Source organism: Mus caroli, unplaced genomic scaffold (assembly GCF_978045245.1).
Source record: "Mus caroli unplaced genomic scaffold, Mus_caroli_1 scaffold_14, whole genome shotgun sequence".
Classification (NCBI taxonomy): Eukaryota; Metazoa; Chordata; class Mammalia; order Rodentia; family Muridae; genus Mus; species Mus caroli.
In genome coordinates, this window is record NW_028227269.1 from 113,085,562 (window position 1) to 113,105,807 (window position 20,246).

The 20,246-nt window shown below is 39.7% G+C and overlaps 1 pseudogene; it reads right to left on the reverse strand.

Annotated features, from left to right (window-relative positions):
• Positions 1–551: 551 nt before the first annotated feature.
• LOC110306642 (Ig heavy chain V region 186-1 pseudogene) lies at positions 552–926 on the reverse strand (annotated as a pseudogene).
• Positions 927–20,246: the final 19,320 nt, after the last annotated feature.

Consider the following 20,246-nt stretch of genomic DNA (forward strand, 5'->3'; position numbering starts at 1 on the left):
CTTACAGGAATTATATTTATCTGACTTTACATTTTGATGTAGTTATTTCTCATATTCTACAAGACTGAAACTTCTCCTGGAACACACAGCCTGATTTAACAACACAGCTGAAGTTACTTTGTACTTAAGACTATGAAAGGAGTGTTTGTTTGCCCAGATGTTAGTTATGTAGATTTTATACGTCTAATTCACATTGTACATTATTCCCAACAATTTCAAAGAATGTTCTGGTCTCCTTGAATCCAGTGATGTTTTTATCATGCATCACCATATGTTTCCTTTTTGATTGTTGGCGGAGTAAAAAACATGTCAGTGGAGGTGGTCACTGGTGAAGAGATTGCCAGGGTACAGTGTAGTGTACCTTTATCCTAATTCAGCATCACTTAATTCCTAGATGTCCTTTTAGAAAGATGACAAAGACACTCTAGGACTATGGCGAGAAGTTCAAAAATGGACACTCAAAATAACTATTTCTGAATAATTGTAAGGTTAGTCTTTCTGTGATCTCAGTGCTAGTGCAGCCTAATGCTCCCCCAGGGTTTCTGAAACACTCAGGATGTGGTTATAACACTGTGTCTTGCACAGTAATAGACTGCAGAGTCCTCAGATGTCAGGCTGCTGAGTTCCATGTAGGCTGTGCTGGAGGATGTGTTTGCAGTCAATGTGGCCTTGCCCTTGAACTTTTCACTGTACTCAGTAGCATCACTGTACATAGTAAAAGATCCTATCAATTCCAGGCCCTGTCCAGATCTTTGCTTCACCCAGTGCATAGTACTGGCCATGAAGGCAAAGTCAGAATCCTTGCAGGACAACTTCACTGAGGACCCAGGTCTCACCAACTCAGCTCCAGACTGCTGCAGCTCAAGCTGTGAGTGGACTCCTGTGGAGAGAAAGGCAGAGTGTATATCAGTGATATCCCAGGCCATTTCTCTTCTTCTGATTTGGAACTGGCAAGCCTCTTACCTGCAGTTCCTGACAGGAGGAAGAGAAAGACCCAGATCCATTCCATGGTTAGAGTCGGTGTCTTCAGGGACTGTGGAGAGGACACTGATCATGGGTTGTTTTCAGGGTGAGGACATCCCTGTATTGACTGCCATAGACTCAGGTGATTTACATATTCATAAGCAGAGGACTTCTAACATAAGAACCTCGTCCATCTAGAGAAGATTTGGAAAGGAAGTAATGAAAAGACACATGGGTCAGGCAGTAGAATGCTCAAGTCCGAATCCAATTCCTCCCTGAGGAAATTCATCCAATACACTTTCTATGAGGCCTGGACGGCTGGTATGGTTGTAACTACAGGGATGAATCTCTCAATCTATATGTGGTCTAAGTCTGTTGCTCCACTCTGGGATATGTTAACATGTTGATTTACAGATAATACTTTGTGAAGATGAAGATGAAGAAGATGATTATGATGATATTGATCATAATTATGGAAAATTCCAAAAACCAGCTAACTTTTATAGCTTTAGAGTCTTCTTTCTAATATATGTAATTAATTTTTGCCTTTCTAACAGGTTATGTGCTTCAAAACTCAATAAAATGACTAAAATTAAATGTGCTTTAAAATTTTCTACCTATCAGTGATTATTGCAGGAGGATGATCAGTAAATTACAGGAATAAGCTATATGTGGGTAAAAAATTATTTTATCAGTAAGGCATGGTTACATATATATTGTAAATTACATAGGCACACACACACACACACATACACATATTTCTTGACCAGAAATAAATAAGAAATTTAAATTACTTTTGGAAAAAATGAATGTAAGTAGAGATAACAGTATTAATGATGACAATCTCAAAATCACAGACATTAAATGAGACTCTCATTAGCAGCTCTTCCATATTTCATGTCATATATGACTACTTATGCAAAAAAATTATATTGCATTAATGAAATTCCCTAGGTAAAATAGGATGGTCAATATGTGACAGGAGAAATATACACAGTATACAAAATAAACATATGAAAAAATCTGTACATATGTAAAGTTGTTATTTCTGTATTTCATAAAGATTTTAATATATGAAATATTCTATAATATACAACCACTCTCAGGACTCTCACCACTATCTACAACTACTACAGTGCATCTCAAAAAGAAAATGACTTCCAGGCATAACAGGCTCATTCACATGTGAATCTACAGAGACTGTGACAGCATGGGCAGGAAATGCAACTCAATCCAAATGAAGACCCAGTGTTGAGAGAAGGACATGGCCACAGACTCTCACCTTTTACCAAAATAGTTTCTAAAATTGGCATTCATGTTTAAAGAAAACATTAGCTTTCTCCAGTGGATTATTGTTGGTCTTATTAATTGCATTTAATGATGGACTCATGACTAGCAGTCGCAGACCAATACAAAATGAACTCAACAGTGTTTTTGTATATATTTACTCTCATTATTATGTGCATTGATTGCTGTATTTGGCTTTTGAATATATTTCTTGATTACTGAGTTGCATTTTATGGGTTTGAGAGTGTGTGTGTTTTATCTTTTTTATTTTTGTAACCCCTCTTAAATGTGTTCCCTTCTTTCTATAGAAAAATAAATGAAAGGGTGAATAGTTAGGTGAGTGGTGAAGTTTCTCACAGAAGTTTTTAAGGAAAATCAGTGATCAGAATACATTGTATAAATTTTATATTTTCTTACTATTATTTCTTTACTTTCTAGTCATTGTCCCTTTACCAGTACACCCTCTCATATTTCCTTATCCTACTCCTACTCCCCCATATCTTCAACAAGGTTCTCCACCACCACCTTCCCACTCCCTGGAAATTCAAATGTCTTAAGGGATAGGTACACTTCTCCCACTGAGGCCAGAACAGGCAGTCCTCTACCGAATATGTGCCAAGGGACTCAGATCAGCTCCTGTAAGCTGCCTGGATAGTTGCTCAGTTTCTGAGAGATCTCAGGAGGCAAGGTATATATATATATATATATATATATATATATATATATATATTAAAAAATGAGAAAATACAAATCTTTGAAGTGTTTAACACAGAATCTTCACAGTGAGTATAAAAACATTACAGGTAAATCACAATAGTTACATGTAAGTTAAGAAAGAATACAGCAGGGTTAGAGAGATGGCTCAGTGGTTAAGAGTACTGACTGCTCTTCCAGAGGATAGGTTCAATTCACAACAACCACATCCATCACAACTATCTGTAATGGTATCTAATGCACTCATCTGATGTGTGTCTAAAGACAGCTACGATGTACTTGTATACGTAAAAGTAAATAAATAATATTTTTAAAAAGAAAGGAAACCACAGAGAATAAAGAGTCTCCATCCACACCCACCACATTAGCTCTTTGCTGGGGATTCTTGAACCCATTGTGCCCCCTGCTTGTCATGAGCTCACCTGTAGGTAGATTTCCCATCACTTACACTGAAGTTGCCTAGTCGAACTTCACCAGTAACATGTCCCTGAAACTATTGTGTGTGTAGGGCTCAGATGTAGAGAGAAATGGCTCTTGTTTAAAAAACGATGATGACTGATTCTCAGCATATGATTTTAAGTTGTTTCTACTTTATCATCCATGACACTTTTAAAGTCATCTGCTTTCCTAGTGGCAGTAGGAACAAGCTCTAACAGTTGTCATTCATAATAATGTGTAAACAGGAGAGATCATCTACATGTGGAGGGGCTTGTGTCCACTGTCTCATGTGACTGATGTCCACAACTCTCTTTAAGGGGGTCTGTGACTATGTGACAGGGACCTGGTGTTAGGAACAGACAAAGCTCCAACTGTTCTTTCTGGGTCCCCTGGACTTCAAGCCTAGCTCAACTTTAGAGGCTTCCTCTCATGGTCCACCTCCCCACAGAGAGAAATTCTCATGCAGTCCAAAATTATACAAGATGCAACTTATGTACTTCATAAAGTTGTGACATACAACCAAGAAGGAATCCCAAATTGTTAAAAAACACCATGAAAGTTCTATTTCTTTGATATCAATTATTTTAGGCCTGCAATATAGGCTTAAGTTTTTCTTCTTTATTGGTTATTTTATTTATTTACATTTCAAATGCTATTCCCCTTCCCAATTTCCCCTCTGTAAACCCTCTCTTTTCCATCCCCCATTTCCTCTGCTTCTATGGGGGAGTCCTGCACCCACCCAGGAACACACCCACTCCTATCTCACTGTCCTAGTCTTCCCCTACATTGGGACATTGAGTCTCCTCAGAACCAAAGGCCTCTCCTCCCGTTGATGCCAAAAAAATCAATCCTCTGCTGCACATGCAGCTGGAGCCATGAATCCCTCCATGTGTAATCTTTGGTTGGTAGTTTAGTCTCTGGAAGCTCTGGGGAGTATGGTTGATTGATAATGTTGTTCTTCCTATGCAGTTGCAAGCATTTGTGCTTCTTTAGTCCTTCCTCTGTCTCCACCATTGTGGTCCCCATGCTCAGTCCAATGGTTAGCTGTGAGCATCAACATCTGTACTGGTGAGGCTCTCGCAGAGCCTCTCAGGGGTCAGATATTCCAGGCTTCTGGCAGCAAGCACATCTTGGACGCCCACTCTCCAGCAAGTAAGACACCACAACAGGCTACAACAGGATCCTTCTGCAACACGTTTATTGGGAGAGCATGGACTGCGTAGGCCAAAGACCCCAAGCTCCAGAAATGGCGCTGCTTATATAGGCCTAGGAGTGACGTGTCCATACCTGATTGGTTATGCTATCAGTACCTCATTAATATGCCTTGGGCCAGGCAGTGACTCGGCAAAAAACTCTTATGCACATGCGCACATTGGTTGTTTACCCATATTCATGGGTGGTGGCCAGTGGTAGCCAGTGCCATCTTGTAATGATATTTGCAGCTTCCCACATCTCTTGTAATGGCGTTTGCTGCTTCCCACATCGTTGGTAGTTTAGTCTCTGGGAGCTCTGGGGAGTATGGTTGATTGATAATGTTGTTCTTCCTATGCAGTTGCAAGCATTTCTGCTTCTTTAGTTCTTCCTCTGTCTCCACCATTGTGGTCCCCATGCTCAGTCCAATGGTTGGCTGTGAGCATCAACATCTGTACTGGTGAGGCTCTCGCAGATCCTCTCAAGAGTCAGGTATCCCAGGCTTCTGGCAGCAAGCACATCTTGGCATCAGCAATAGTGTCTGAGTTTGCTGACTGCAGATAGGATGGATCCATAGGTGGGACAGTCTCTGGATGGCATTTGCTTCAGGCTCTGCTCTAAGCTTTCATTTGCATTTCCATTTCCTTTAGACATGAAAATTTCTGTTTGATGTATTGGATTAAATTCATAAATATAGGAACTGATAAGATGTAGCAAAATAAAGATGTAGACTATTTAGAATTACCATATTTGGCCATTTAAGTGTGATTTTTCATAAGTAAACACTTGATTAATAACTTAAATATTACTCCAGGTCAAGAGAAGCATTTGATGCCCGCAATAGGAAAGCCCATTTGTGAATAAGAAAATATATTTTCTCCAAATAATTTTTGAAGATTAACTGATAATATTCAATTTAATAACACTTACAAGCATTACCAAGAGCAAATAACTAATATGTGAAGATGTGTGGATGATAGTTTGCTGCTTCAAAACAACTACTCAAATTGATGTTTCACATAACTGAATCTGGCCACTTGTTTGATGATCTGTAGCTTCTACAGGGAGAACTATTGTCCTGTGCAGCTATTAAGTAATGTTTAGATATCATTTAGATACCAGATGCCACATTGGCATCCCTGTTAGCTATTGCTGCCACACATTATATTGATCTCTGAAAATGATCACTGTGAGGTTGATCAGAAAAATGGGATCTGAATTCTAACACCTGGAACCCATGTCAACAGGTCATGTACTGGGTTTGAGAAATGGCCCAATAGTTAAGAGTAAATATTGTTCTTCCAGAAGATCTGGATTTAGTTCTAAACAACCACATCAGATGGTGTACAACCAAATGTCTGTGACTCCAAATTTGAAGGATGCACTGCCATCTTCTGGTATCCAAGAGTACCCACACAAATGTGTCATTTAATTACCGAGAAAACTACACAAATACACAAAAATGAAAAGCAAAACAAACAAAAAACATATTTAAAAAACTTCTGAGTTCCCCAATACTCACATTAAAGCCAAATGCCCCAGAATCTGTCTGCTGTCTTAGACTCAGAAACAGAGGAGCAGAATGGTCCCTGAAGCTTTCTCCTCAGGAGAAACTGATCAAATTCAAAAATTGATCTCTAGTCAAATTGATGAGCTCAGGCTTAGTGAGAAATTATTACTTAAAATATATAGGGGAGAGCAATAACAGTTACACGTCACATCCACCACTTGTCACCACATGTACATACAAATCTTTCATACCCAAAAAATTAAAATAAAAAATGGACTGTCTCATTCTATAACACATGTCTAATGCTCCCTTAAAATTTGTCATAAAATTTGCCTCCCCGCTGCTTAGAGGAGAAGGGGATTAGAAGAAGAGAGGTAGGTAATGGGAGGAGAAGGTAGAGCTGTGACTGGGATGTAAAGTGAATAAATAATAAAGTGTCAAAAAAAAACAAAGAAAACAAAACAAAGCAGTGCTCAGAATGGATAACATTGAAACTTTTAGTTAAATGAACACAAGATCCACATACTGTTTCTCTACTACTACAAAATCTTCAATAACTCCTTTCATACTTATGAGCCATATTAGAGAATAGAAAATCTTGTGAGTGTTCCACTTTCCCCATTATTACTCATTTTTATTTGTTTTAATTAGTAGCTTTCATACATGAATCATATTTTAACTATTCAAAAACACAAAAACATACCAGAAATGATAGATTAATTTATCATGGATGACCAGTACCTTAAATGATACTTAAACGTTAAATACTTAAACGATAAAGAAAAAAATAACTTCTCTCTCTCTCTCTCTCTCTCTCTCTCTCTCTCTCTCTCTCTCTCTCTCTGTCTCTGTCTCTCTCTGTCTCTCTCTCTGTCTCTGTCTCTCTGTCTCTGTCTCTGTCTCTGTCTCTGTCTCTCTCTCTCTCTCTCTCTCTCTCTCTCTCTCTCTCTCTCTCTCTCTCTCATTGTGTGTGTGTGTGTGTGTGTGTTTGTCTTTTATTTGAGAATCCAGATAGCTCCTGGGGAGTGCACACATACGATCCAATGGGAACCGAATCAGTATATTCCAAACTTACCACTTAATACTGGATAGCCAAAAAATTCTCAACAAGAAAAGAACTTCTGGGTGAATCACAATGCTTGAACTCAATGTATATTACAAAGCAACTGTGCTAGAAATTGAATGGTATTGGTAAAGAGACAGACAGTTCAATTAATAAAATAGGGTCACAGATTCAGAAATAAACCCATACACCTATGGACACTTGATCTCTGACAAAGAAGCTAAAACTATACAGTGGGGTAAAAGTAAATTCAAGAAATGTTAGTGGTCTAACTGGCAATCTGCATGTAGAATACAAATTGATACATATTTATCACCATGCACAAAGGTCAATTCCAAGTGAATCAAGGACCTCAACATAAAGCCAGACACAGGAAATCTAATAGAAGAGAAGTTAGATTATAGCCTTGAACACTATGGAACAGGAGAAAATTTATTGAAAAGAAAGTCAATGGTACAGAGTCTAAGATCAGCAATTGATAAAAGGGTACCTCAAGTTAACTAAAAAGATTATGTGATACAAAGGACACTTGTCAATAAGACAAAACAATCTATTCCCAATCTACAGATTGGGAAAAGATCTCCATTAACATTAAATCTAAAAGAGGGCTAATATATAATATGTGTAAAGAACTCAAGGTGTTAAACTCCAAAAAATAAATAAAGCAATTTAAAAATGAGATACAGAGACTGCATATCATGTGTGTTCTTTTGTGATTAGTTTACCTCACTCAGGATGATATCTTCCAGATCCATCCATTTGCCTAAGAATTTCATAAATTCATTGTTTTTAATAGCTGAGTAGTATTCCATTGTGTAAATGTACCACATTTTCTGTATTCATTCCTCTGCTGAGGGACATCTGGGTTCTTTGCAGCTTCTGGCTATTATAAATAAGGCTGCTACGAACATAGTGGAGCATGTGTCATTATTACAAGTTGGAACATTTTCTGGGTATATGCCTCATAAAATTGCAAAGCTTCTGTAAGGCAAAAGACACTGTCAATAAGACAAAAAGGCCACCAATATTGGGAAAGGAACTTTACCAATCCTAAATCTGATAGGGGACTAATATGCAATATATACAAAAAAACTCAAAAAGCTAGACTCCAGAAAATCAAATAACCCTATTAAAAAATGGGGTACAAAGTTAAACAGAGAATTCTCAACTGAGGAATACCGAATGGCTGAAAAGCACCTGAAAAAAATATTTAGCATCCTTGATCATCCGGGAAATGCAAATCAAAACAACGCTGAGATTCCACCTCACACCAATCAGAATGTTGCTTATGTTCTTATGCTTGCATCTTGCCATCTGGTTATCTCTGGTGTTATCTGACCTCCCTGTCTGTGACTGGAGCCTGTTCTTCCTGTGAGATGTGATCCTATCATTCTGGATGTGTCAGAACACCTGGAGGGTCAGGCTGAACCAGCGATGTGTGCTGTGTAGGTAGGGATCCAGTGTCTATGTTGTGCTCCCAGAAGAGGTAGAAACCAGAATGTGCTTTGGTCTCTGGCTGGGAAGGGAATCTGTGTCCAAAGGTCTCAGGATTCCCTATACACAGTGTAATGGGGCCGTGTATGGGTTCTCACTTGTGCTCCAGGGTTTGTCAGAATATCCGGGAAGTCTAGCTGCAACTGTGTGGGTACAGATCCAGAGCCAAGTCTCTGCTCCCAACCGAGGTGGAAACCAGAAGGAACACAACTCTCTGGTGGGGCAGGAAATCTCTACCAATATAATCTTTACACAGTGCACAAAAAGCTCACCCCAACACAGGAATATGTGGAACAAATTCACTAATACTCCTTTTCCTGAATCATAAATGTAAGGGTTTTCAGATGTGAGTGGAGTAGTTCTGGATCTCAGTTTGAATGTGTGAGGACAAGTGTTTAGAATTTTTTTATGTATTCGTTAAATTTCTTTGAGCAATGTTATATAAATATAGATGTTGAGCATCCTGCCAATAAGGGTTTTATTTAAAGATTTATTTATTTATTTATTTACTTATTATATGTAAGTACACTGTAGCTGTCTTCAGATACTCTAGAAGAGGGAGTTAGATCTCTTTAAGGATGGCTGTGAGCCACCATGTGGTTGCTGGGATTTGAACTCCAGACCTTTGGAAGAGCAGTCGGGTGCTCTTACCCACTGAGCCATCTCACCAGCCCTGCCAATAAGGTTTTTAAAAACTAGACAATATTTTGAAAAATTTGAAGCATCTCACTCAAAAATTTTACTGAATGGCTTTTTTTCCTTTTCTTTATTATTCTTTAGTCCTTTGTTTTGTTTTGTTTTGTTTTGTTTTACATTCCAGTCACTATTCCCCTACCATTTCACCCTCCAAACATTCCCCATCCCATTCCTCTTCCCCTGTCTCCAAGAGGATGTGCCACTTCACTACACCCCTACCCCACCGCCACCCCACCAGATCTTCCTACTCCCTTTTGCCACAAGTCTCTCAAGGGTTAGGTGTATCTTCTCTCACGGAGCCCAGACCAGGAATTCCTCCGCTGTGTAGATGTCAGGGGCCTCATATAGGATTGTTCATGCTACCTGGCTTATAGTCCAGTATCCAAGAGATCTCAGGGGTCCAAGACAGTTGAGTTTCCTTGTCTTCCTATAGGGTCACCCTCCTCATCTTCTCTCAGGCTTTCCTTACTTCAATCACAGGGGTCACTGGTTTCTCTCCATTGGTTGGGTGAAAATATCTGCATCTGACTCTTTCAGCTGCTCCTTGACCCTCTCAGAGGACAGCCATGCTAGGCTCCTGTCTGTAAGCACAGGATAGCATCAGCAATACTATCAGGCCTTGGAGCCTCCCCTTGTGCTTCATCCCAATTTGGGCCAGTCACTGAACTTCCTTTCATTCAGGCTGTTCTGATTCGTTTCCATGCACTTCTTCTAGACAGGAACAAGTCTGGGCTGCAATTTTTTTACTGTGGGATGGCTACCCATTCCTCCACTTGATGCCTTGTCTTTCTACTGGAGAATAACTCCACAAGTTTCCTCTCCCCACAGTTGAGCAGGAATTAAGGGAGAATGCTGGAGGTGAGAAAAGCAGGTCCTATGTGCCTGGAGCTGCTGGTGGCAGCATGAGAGGAGAATGCTTTGCCTCTCCCTCCCTCACTGAATTGCATACAAGAGGAAATGTGAAGTGCTGAGGTCTGAGCCTGAGATAGCCTGAGGAGCCCAGGAATTTCCAGCACTCCAGAGTTGGCCCCTCTGTCTCCCACACAGACCTGGGCAGTTAGACAGCCAGACTGTCTAGCTCAGGGCTTCACCTGGGAGTTATGCAAACACCTGAGAATATATTGCCAGGGAAGGGGCACTCTGAATCTCTCGCATTCGCCCTCACCCTGGCTGACAGAAGAGTTCCTCTCCAGAACTGGAGCAAGACTCCTAATAAAGATTTCTTTAAAAGAACAAAGAAAAAAATTCCTCACACTCTTGTACAATGAAAGTACTGCCTGCTTCCTCCAGCACATGGGTTTATTGCTGACTAAAAACAGAAAGAGGATACTAACCTGACATGTGCCTTGCTTACAAAATCAGGGCAATCTTTGAGTATCTGCTAGAGATAGAGGAGGAAGCTGTAACTAGGACAGGAAACCACTCCTTAACCACCTCTGATGGCTGGATCTAGATGAGACAGAAGGGCAGGCAGCCAGGGACATCAAAATGTATGTGACAAATGACACTTACAGTCAGTGGGTCCTTACCAAAAAAAACAGACCCATAGAAGAGCCAATCCTATCACAGAGCAGCTGAAAGCTAAAGGGCTAAAGCCTTAGGGTTTCAGAAGGAGGTGTCTACCCAGATTTATACTCAGAGCCCAGGGTCCAGTCATTTTCACCACACTCTAAATCCTTAAGAGATCTGTCACCAACATAGATAACTACTGTCTGTGAGGAAGCATTCCCCTAATCAAGCCTAAACAAAGGATGACAGTGGGTGGCAACAATCACAAAGGTTTTGCTCAGTTTCACAACTTGGTGCCCAAACCAAGAAAACATCTTCAAGACCATTAGACTTCTACCTCACCTTTACAAGGGTATATTTGCACACTGTTGTTCTTCTGGCCAACACCAATGGCAGTAATAGCCACTAACAGCTGTCAAGGATTGACAGAGACCAGCATCCTATTCAGTCCACTGTGTACTAACTGGAATCCATCTTGGATTTTGCAAATGTTTCTCAAGGCCATATGGGCAGAAATAGATGACCAGAAAGATAAAACCAGGTCTATGTAAATCCAAAACTAGGGTATTATGCTTCTCCTCCCAGGATGGCAGTTGTTAGGTCTGTGCTTCTTGCAGCACATTCTCCTGGCTTCCTAGCATTCTCTCCAATGCCAGGCAATATTACACTGTGTGACCCAATTATCAGGCTCATGGGACACCAAAGGATTTGTCATGGTCACTGGTCCAATAGAAGAATATATGGTAAATTCATAGTAATGATTGTCTCTGATGAGTAGGATTATTACTATTTTAAATATCCTAAAATATACTTTATGAATTTGAGAGGTTTTGTTATGGTTTCATTTGTATTTTGAGTCAGAGTTTCTTTGTGTAGCCCTTGCTGTTCTGGAACTTTATTTGTAGACCAGACTGGCCTTGAATTCAGAGGTCTGCCTACCGATGCCTCCCCAGTGATGGGATTAATGGTGTGTACTACCTTCAATGGGAAATTATAAAATTTTAACATGAACCCATAGAATATTTGATACATGAAAAAATTCAAATGTACTTGAAAGTTTGGAAACTAGAATGTATAGCCCCTACTAATAAAAATAAACACTATATATTTTAATGTAAATGGTTGTTTTGCTGGCATGTATATCTGTATGTAACATGTGGACCTAGTGTGTGAAGACATCAGAAATAAACATCAGATCCTGTATGACTGGAGTTACAGATGGTGGTGAGTTGCCATGTGGGTGCTGTGGGTGTTGAGAATTGAGCCTCTGTTCCCTGTAAGAGCAATAAATGCTTTAAACCACTGAGTTAACATCCCAGGACCACCCACCTTTATTTTCATTTACTATTTTATCAAAGAAGCTGGATCATTTGACCTGTAGAGTGTCCCATAGCTGTGAATTAGAAACATTTTATTATTTATTATATTTATTTAGTGATTGAATGATTGAACATGTATATATGTTTACACACACACACACACACACACACACACACACATGCCACGTGTGGTAGACAGAGGAATTTCTTTAACCCTTCCATCAAGTGGACTTCTAACATCTAATTCCAGTTGCTGGATTTGGTCATGAGGGTCTTTATACTCTGAGCAATTTTGCTGGCTAGGAATGTAATATCTTGATAGTATTCAATACTTCATACAGAATTCTGTTTGTTTCACATAGATGCTTCTTTAGATAGAGAAACCCCTTAGCATTGAACAGCATGCTTTGTTTATGCACAGAGGTAGGACAAGGCTAAACAATGTGGGGGCGTTTCCATCTATTTGAAAGATCAAATGGCTTGCCAGGCATCACTAGTGGTTGATGTTACAACTGTCATGAAGGATTGCAAGGTGTTGATGGTTTCATTCTGTCATTTATCTTCTCCTCTCTCTCTCTCTCTCTCTCTCTCTCTCTCTCTCTCTCTCTCTCTCTCTCTCTCTCTCTCTCTCTCATTAGAATGCTTCTTTAAAAGGAACATTTCAGCAAAATAGAATGGCACATTTATAAAAGTCAAGCACTATAAAGACCTTGACAGGAGGACTAGGAGTTTATGGGTAGCCTTGGTTCCAGGAGACCTTGTGGTGGTTTGAATATGCTTGGCCGAGGTAGTGGCACTATTAGAAGACCTTTCCTTGATGGAGGAAGTGTATGACTGTGGGGGTGAGCTTACAGATCTTCCCTCTAGCCACTTGGAAGTCAGTCTTCTCCTAGCAGCCTTTAGATCAAGATGTAGAACTCTCAGCTTCTTTCTTGCCATGCCTGTGTAGACACTGCTGTGATCCCACCTTGATGATAAGGGACTGAATCTCTGAACATATAAGCCAGACCATGAGTTATCTTGGTCATGGTGTCTCCTCACAGCAGTAAAAACCTAACTAAGACACACTTTGTCTCAAAACAAACAAGCAAGCAAACAAACAAAAACCAACAATAACCACTCAACCAACCAACTAACCAACAAATCAGAAGAAAGAATCCCACATAATTTTCCTTTGATCAACTATTTTATTGCATATCAAAATAGAACACAAAGATAAAGTGGAAGCCTCTAGATATTTGAGGAGTTAGTTATGGAAAATGATATTTTACCGGAGCACACAGGTGAAAGAATGTCTTCCTGACACTGCCTGCGGGACAGTTAAACAGGATCTGAGGAACCACCTGTGGAGAAAATGAGAGGTGAGGTACACAAGGATGGACAGCAAGTATGGTTGATCAAGCTGTCAAATTTTTATTATTCCCAGGCATTTTTTATGCCCAGAAAAGCAGGGTATGGGGAGGGGGATGATGCAGAATCACTTTGTTTCTGGAAGAATGCACATGTTCCCAAAAGTAGGATATTGGATAGGAAAAAATTTCAGCAGGAGAAAAAGAAGAGAATGAGTTGCTAGGTGCCTGTAAATAAGATCTATAGCTATTTGCTCTTAACTTGGGGTGGTACTTTCCCATAGAGGCCTCAACTTTTTCCCACAGAGATATCAACTAAGGTACTATTTTCCACTAAGACCAAGACTTTGTAAAAAAGCACTTATGGCTGACAAGGCAGTAAACATTCAAACAGGGTCGCTCCTATCATCTTCCTAAAACAAACTCATAGAAGAATGTTGTCCTGAAGCAGACACATGTGAAAGGATGTTTTCATATAGCAAACATGTGGAAGGATCTGTGAGGAAAGAGTATCAATATGACCCCACAGAAATGAGGAGACTAGCACTGAGCCTTGATTTGGTTTGCTCAACTTCTCTATTCTTCATTAAAGTCATGCATGTATTGGTTTGTCATATACATCATTGGTGAGCTCAACTTGTGATAATGCCACCACTGACTCAAACTCACTTAAAAACTGTCCATGAGGTTTCTCTGACCTTGCATCAGACCTGTTGGGCAGCCCTGTGGTTTCTTCAGGATTGAACTACATCTGCTGGTTTGTGACTGGTGTCTACGTGCCTAGAGGTCTGTAGATGTTGAGAAATATTTGGTGTTTGCTATGTGAATGAACTCCTGCCATAAAGTTCAAGCTCACTCCCAAAGTACTATTGCTGAACAGTCCACTTCCCCCATATCGTAAAATCTTTTCTCTTTCACTATCTGCTGGGTGTTGGGCTAGAAGAGAGTTTGAACCTTCAGTAAATGTAGGTTTCCAAAAATTTATGCCTACACAAAGGAAAGTGGTTGATTCTCTTTAATAGCCACATTCAACATTTATATACACAAAATATATGATCTATACCATACACACACACACACACACACAAATATATATTTGTTAGAGGAACTGGTGATTGAACTCTGGGCCTTATACATGATAGACAAGTACTCTATGGATTGACATCTCTAAACTTCCTGGCCTCTGCTATAGTGTTGAGTATCAAACCCAACCCTTTTTATGTCAAGTATTTGCTTCCATGGTAGTTAATCTTCTGTCACCTCATCTATGCACCTGCTACACACAGTGCAAAGTAGGAAATATTTCATTCCCAGTTTGAGATGGTTTGGTTCATGTCCCCCTGAATTCACTGATTTGGAACCATGTGTGGTGAGGCAGAAGAGAGTGGCAAAGACCATGCAGTAGGGGAAAGTAATTTTCCTATCAGTGGACAGAAGACAGAAAGTAAGAGAAAGGTCCAGGGCGAAAGTACTTTATGCAAAGGCACTCTTCCAATGAACCACTTCGTACAACAAGATATTGAATCACAGCCCTAATGATCCAGATGTCTCTTGAATCTCCCTCATATCTACAACTGTGCTTGATAAATCTTCTAGGCAACTTCCAGTACAATCAAGCTGACACACAAGATTAACATCAGAACCACTGAGCCACATACACAACTCTTAGCAACAAGTTTCAAATAATTATGTGGTTTTCTAAAGGCTACCAGAGTGAGTTACTATTTTTGTATCATAATGAATAAAAGGAGTTAAAAATACTCAATGTGTTTTAATCTATCTTTATTTTTAGCTCATTTAACACAAATTGACTCTTTTTGTTTTTGTTTTTTGTTGTTGTTGTTTTTGTTTTTCGAGATAGGATTTCTCAGTATAACTCTGGCTGTCCTGGAACTCACTTTGTAGACCAGGTTGACCTCGAACTCAGAAATCCGCCTGCCTCTGCCTCCCAAGTGCTGGGACTAAAGTTGTGCGCCACCACTGCCTGGCCACAAATTGCCTCATTTTTTTTTTATTTATTTTTTTATTAGGTATTTTCCTCATTTACATTTCCAATGCTATCCAAAAAGTTTCCAATACACTCCCCCTCCACTCCCCTACCCACCCACTCCCACTTTTTGGCCCTGGCATTCCCCTGTACTGGGGCATATAAAGTTTGCAAGTCCAATGGGCCTCTCTTTCCAGTGATGGCAGACTAGGCCATCTTTTGATACATATGCAGCTAGAGACAAGAGCTCCGGGGTACTGGTTAGTTCATATTGTTGTTCCACCTATAGGGTTGCAGATCCCTTTAGCTCCTTGGATACTTTCTCTAGCTCCTCCATTGGGGGCCCTGTGATCCATCCAATAGCTGACTTTGGGCATCCACTTCTGTGTTTGCTAGGTCCCGGCATTGTCTCACAAGAGACAGCTATATCTTGGTCTTTTCAGCAAAATCTTGCTAGTGTATGCAATGGTGTCAGCGTTTGGAAGCTGATTATGGGATGGATCCCTGGATATGGAAGTCTTTAGATGGTCCATCCTTTCGTCACAGCCTCATTTTTAAAGTCTTTGAGATAGAGTTTCTCTGTGTAGCCCTCCCTAGTTGACCTGGAACTTGCTCTGTAGATCAGAATGTCCTTGAACTCAGAATCTGTGGGACTGTGATAGGCAGTCTATTTTGGTTGAATGGGGCTTGCTCCTGTGACCCAATAGAGAAATCTACAAGGGACAGAAAGGCCAGCCACGTTCCCAGAATCAGGTTCCTGTCCATAATTCTGTGATTATAGTCATGCAGACAATGTCCCAAGCTTCTGGCATTCTGGCTAGACTCCACCCCCACAGTTACCTGACTATAGCCAGGTATGCTCCTCCCCACAGTTACCTGGCAACAGCAAGATAGGCCAGCTCAGTATAAAAGGGCTATTTGGCCCCTCCTTGCACTCTTGAAGCCCTCACCTTTCTTATTCTCTAACCCTACTTCTCTCTTTCCCTTCTCCCCGCGCTACATGTGGTCATGGCCCGACTCTCTCTCTTTCTACCTTCTCTCTTTCCCCATGCCTTTCTACAATAAAGCTCTAAACCATACACTGTCTCAGCTCATCAAGGCCCACCGTGCTTGAAAAATGGGATAGGCTTGTGCTCTCTCTCTCTCTCTCTCTCTCTCTCTCTCTCTCTCTCTCTCTCTCTCTCTCTCTCTCTCTCTCTGATGATTTGACCCCATTAGACTGTGTATGTGTGTGTTTCTGGGTCTTGTTTTTAATTTTTTTTTGCTTCTGTTTCTTTCTAATTCCCCTTTAACTTAACTTTCTTTCTCTCTTTCTTTCTTTTCTTTCTTTCTTTCTTTCTTTCTTTCTTTCTTTCTTTCTTTCTTTCTTTCTTTCTTTCTTTCCTTCTTCCTTGCATCCTTCCTTCCTTCCTCCCTGCCTTTCTTCCTTTTTTTTTCCTTCCTTCCTTTCTTTCTGTTTGCTTATTTTCTGAAAGAAAATAAGATGTGTAGTTGAGTTAATTCAAAGATAGGATGAATCTGGAAATAATTGGAGATGGGATAAGGTTATTAGAATACACTGTATTACTTTTGTTGAAAAGCTTATAGAAGCCAAAAAAAATGAACATTAATCTGAGAATGAATGAGTAAAGAATCTAATGAGCACAGAGACATCACATGTTAATCATAGCAGGGAAGATCAGTTAATACACTTAAGAAAGATAACCACAGAGGATACAGAGTCCCTTTCATAACTACCTCTTCTCTCTGGGGATTTGTAGCATTTGTGTGCCATCTGCTGGTCAATTGCCCCACTGCATGTAGGTTTGAAAAGGCTTACACTGAAGTTGCACTGTCTGGCTTAAGAAAAATGGCATCCCTGTAACTTCATTGTTCACAGACCTCAGCTGAAGGGAGAAGTGGTTCTAGTTTACCTGTAGATGGTGATTTATACAACAGCTGTTTTAAGTTGTGCCAGTATTTGTATAATATCCCGCTATATTGACAATGGGGGATGTATAGACAATGAAGTACTACTACTCATAGTAAAACACAAATTATGAAGTTTAAAGGTATAAACTGACCTTTAAAAATATGCTGAATGTGGTAACCTATGTCTGTAATAATGTTCACTGATTTGACTATTTTATTGTGTGTTTAATTTGTAGAAACCAAGAGAGTAGAAATTGGCCAATAGGGTCACATGAATTAAAGGAGATGATGTAATAAAATTGAGGTAAAATGAATGCAAAGAATGCATAGAGATAAGGCAGAGTGGTTCAAACACGAAATGGTGGTGGGGCATGGAGAAAAATGACAGTGGTGTAGGATAAACCAATGTTAAGTGTTATAAGAGCAGTAAGATAAAAGGAAAGATGTTTCAATGTAGGGAAAAACTAAAATAAAGAGGAAATAAAATGTATGTAGCATGAAAAACAAACCAGGAATTCTGAGATTAAAACAAAATGCATTATGAAGTAAAAAGAGAAAAAAATTACAAATTTTCTATGAAAACCTCTTGAGATATAATGTACAGTTCATAGTTGCCAAACATATATTTAGGAATATCTTAGTGTTAATAGAGTAATATTATGTTGAGATTTCCATGAACATTTATGGATCTTCTGCTATAGTATTTTTATAAAAAATACTGAATGCAAGGAAATTCTATGAGAAATTGCTGGTATTCAGATAATACTCACTGATCAGTTATTGCAATTGTCTCAGTGATCTGGGTCTGGGCATGCTCTATGGCTGTGTAGGATATGTGTTTTCAGAGACCAAGTAGAAAGTATACAGATGGGCTGTATGATTTATTTTGACCTAGGTATATTGGGACAGAGGTACGAGTATGGAGGGCAGTGCAGCTCCCAGATGATATGAGTTATTAATTGAACATCTCAGTGCCCATCATAGGACAACTCACCATGAGTTAATGGTTAGAGAGTCCTCATAGGTGCCACAAGAATATGAGGTATTGCACTTACTCTAAGTTTCAAAATAACTTTACAATTAAACCTCATTTCTGAGAAAAAAATAAAATGCTGAAAAGGATAAAAGAGACAGAGGATCTGGCTCCAAAGAACTGTCTTCCAGACATAACAGGACTCTCTCTCATGTGAGAGCATGAACAAGGTATGCAGAGACTCAATCCACATGGTGTCCCAGTGCTGAGAGAGTGTTATGGCCAAAGGTTCTCACTCTTAACTAAGAAGTTTCTGGAATTCACACTTGTTTGGCATAGAAAATTAGCTTTCTCCAATGGAACAACATTGGGTCTATTAACAATACTTAAGCGTGGACACATGTCCAGCAAGAGAAGGCCAACACACAGTAAGTAGTTCCATCCTCACAGGGTTATGGAAGAGGGTACTAATGTGGCACTGCTGGTTTTGTGAACAACCCTGTATTAGTGAGACTGCTAAGACAGTAAATATAAGAACAGCCATTTATGAATAATCACAGAACCTACCTCAATTGACAAGTATATGTTGGTAAATGAATTCTATGAAAAGTTATCTAATAATATTTTGAACAAACTACAGGAATTCTATATGCAAACCTATGCATTTTAATATAAGTATTTCTCACATTCTAAGAGAGTGGGACTTCTGCTAGAACAGAGCCAGAGTTAACTACTCTTCTAGGATCACTTAATACTAAAGAATATGAAGAGTGTTTCTTTGCCCAGATGTTGGTGATTTGGATTTTATAGGTCAAATTCAAATTATTCATTATCTCCAACTATTTCAACAACAGTTCTGGTCTCTCAGAATCCAGTGATATTTTTATCATGCATCACCACAGTTTTCCCTTTTATTGTTTTGTGGAGTAAAAACATGTCAGTAGAGGTGGTCACCACTGAAGATGTTGGCAATATATGCTGTCTTGTAGGTTTATCCTAAATCAGCACAGCTTTATTCACAGATGTCTTTTTAAAAACAAGACAAAAGTGACGTAGGACTTTGAGGAGGAGGCATAAAAATGGAGATTCAATATTACTATTTCTGAACAAGTCTAAAGGTTAGACTTTTTGGTCATCTCAGTGACAGGGCAGATTTCTGCTCCTCTGGGGATTCTTACACACTCAGGATGAGATTACAACCCTTTGTCTTCACTGTAATAGTCTTTAGAGTTCTCAGATATCAGGATATTACTTGCAGGAAGTCTGTGCTGGAAGATTTATCTATAGTAGATGTGGCCTGTCCTTTGAACTTCTGATTGTAGGTAGTACCAAAACTTCAAGGATCAATTCATCCAATCCACTCAAGAGCCTGTCCAGGCCTCTGCTTTATACAGTTCACAGTAGTTGCTAAATTTGTAGACAGAAGTTGAGCAAGACACCATCACTGAGTCTCACAACCTCAGCCCCACACTGGTGTAGCTGAACCAGGGAGTTAACATCTGTGGGTGGGAAAGGCACAGTGTATGTCATTGTCACCTCCAACCCTATCTCCTCTTCAGATTTGGAAACAGTGAGCCCCTTACCTGTAGTTACTGACAGGAGGAAGAGAAAGATGCAGCTCCATCCCATGGTTAGAGTCAGTGTGTTCAGGGACAGTGGAGAGGACTCTGATCAAAGGCTGTTTTCAGGGTGTGGACATCCCTGTATTTACTGACATAGACTCAAGTAATTTGCACATTCATGAGCAGGGTATATCTTACATAAGAACCAGCTGGGCAACAACTGGAGAAGAAGGACTGAGAAGGCACATGGATTAGACAACAGGATGCATAGGTCCAAATC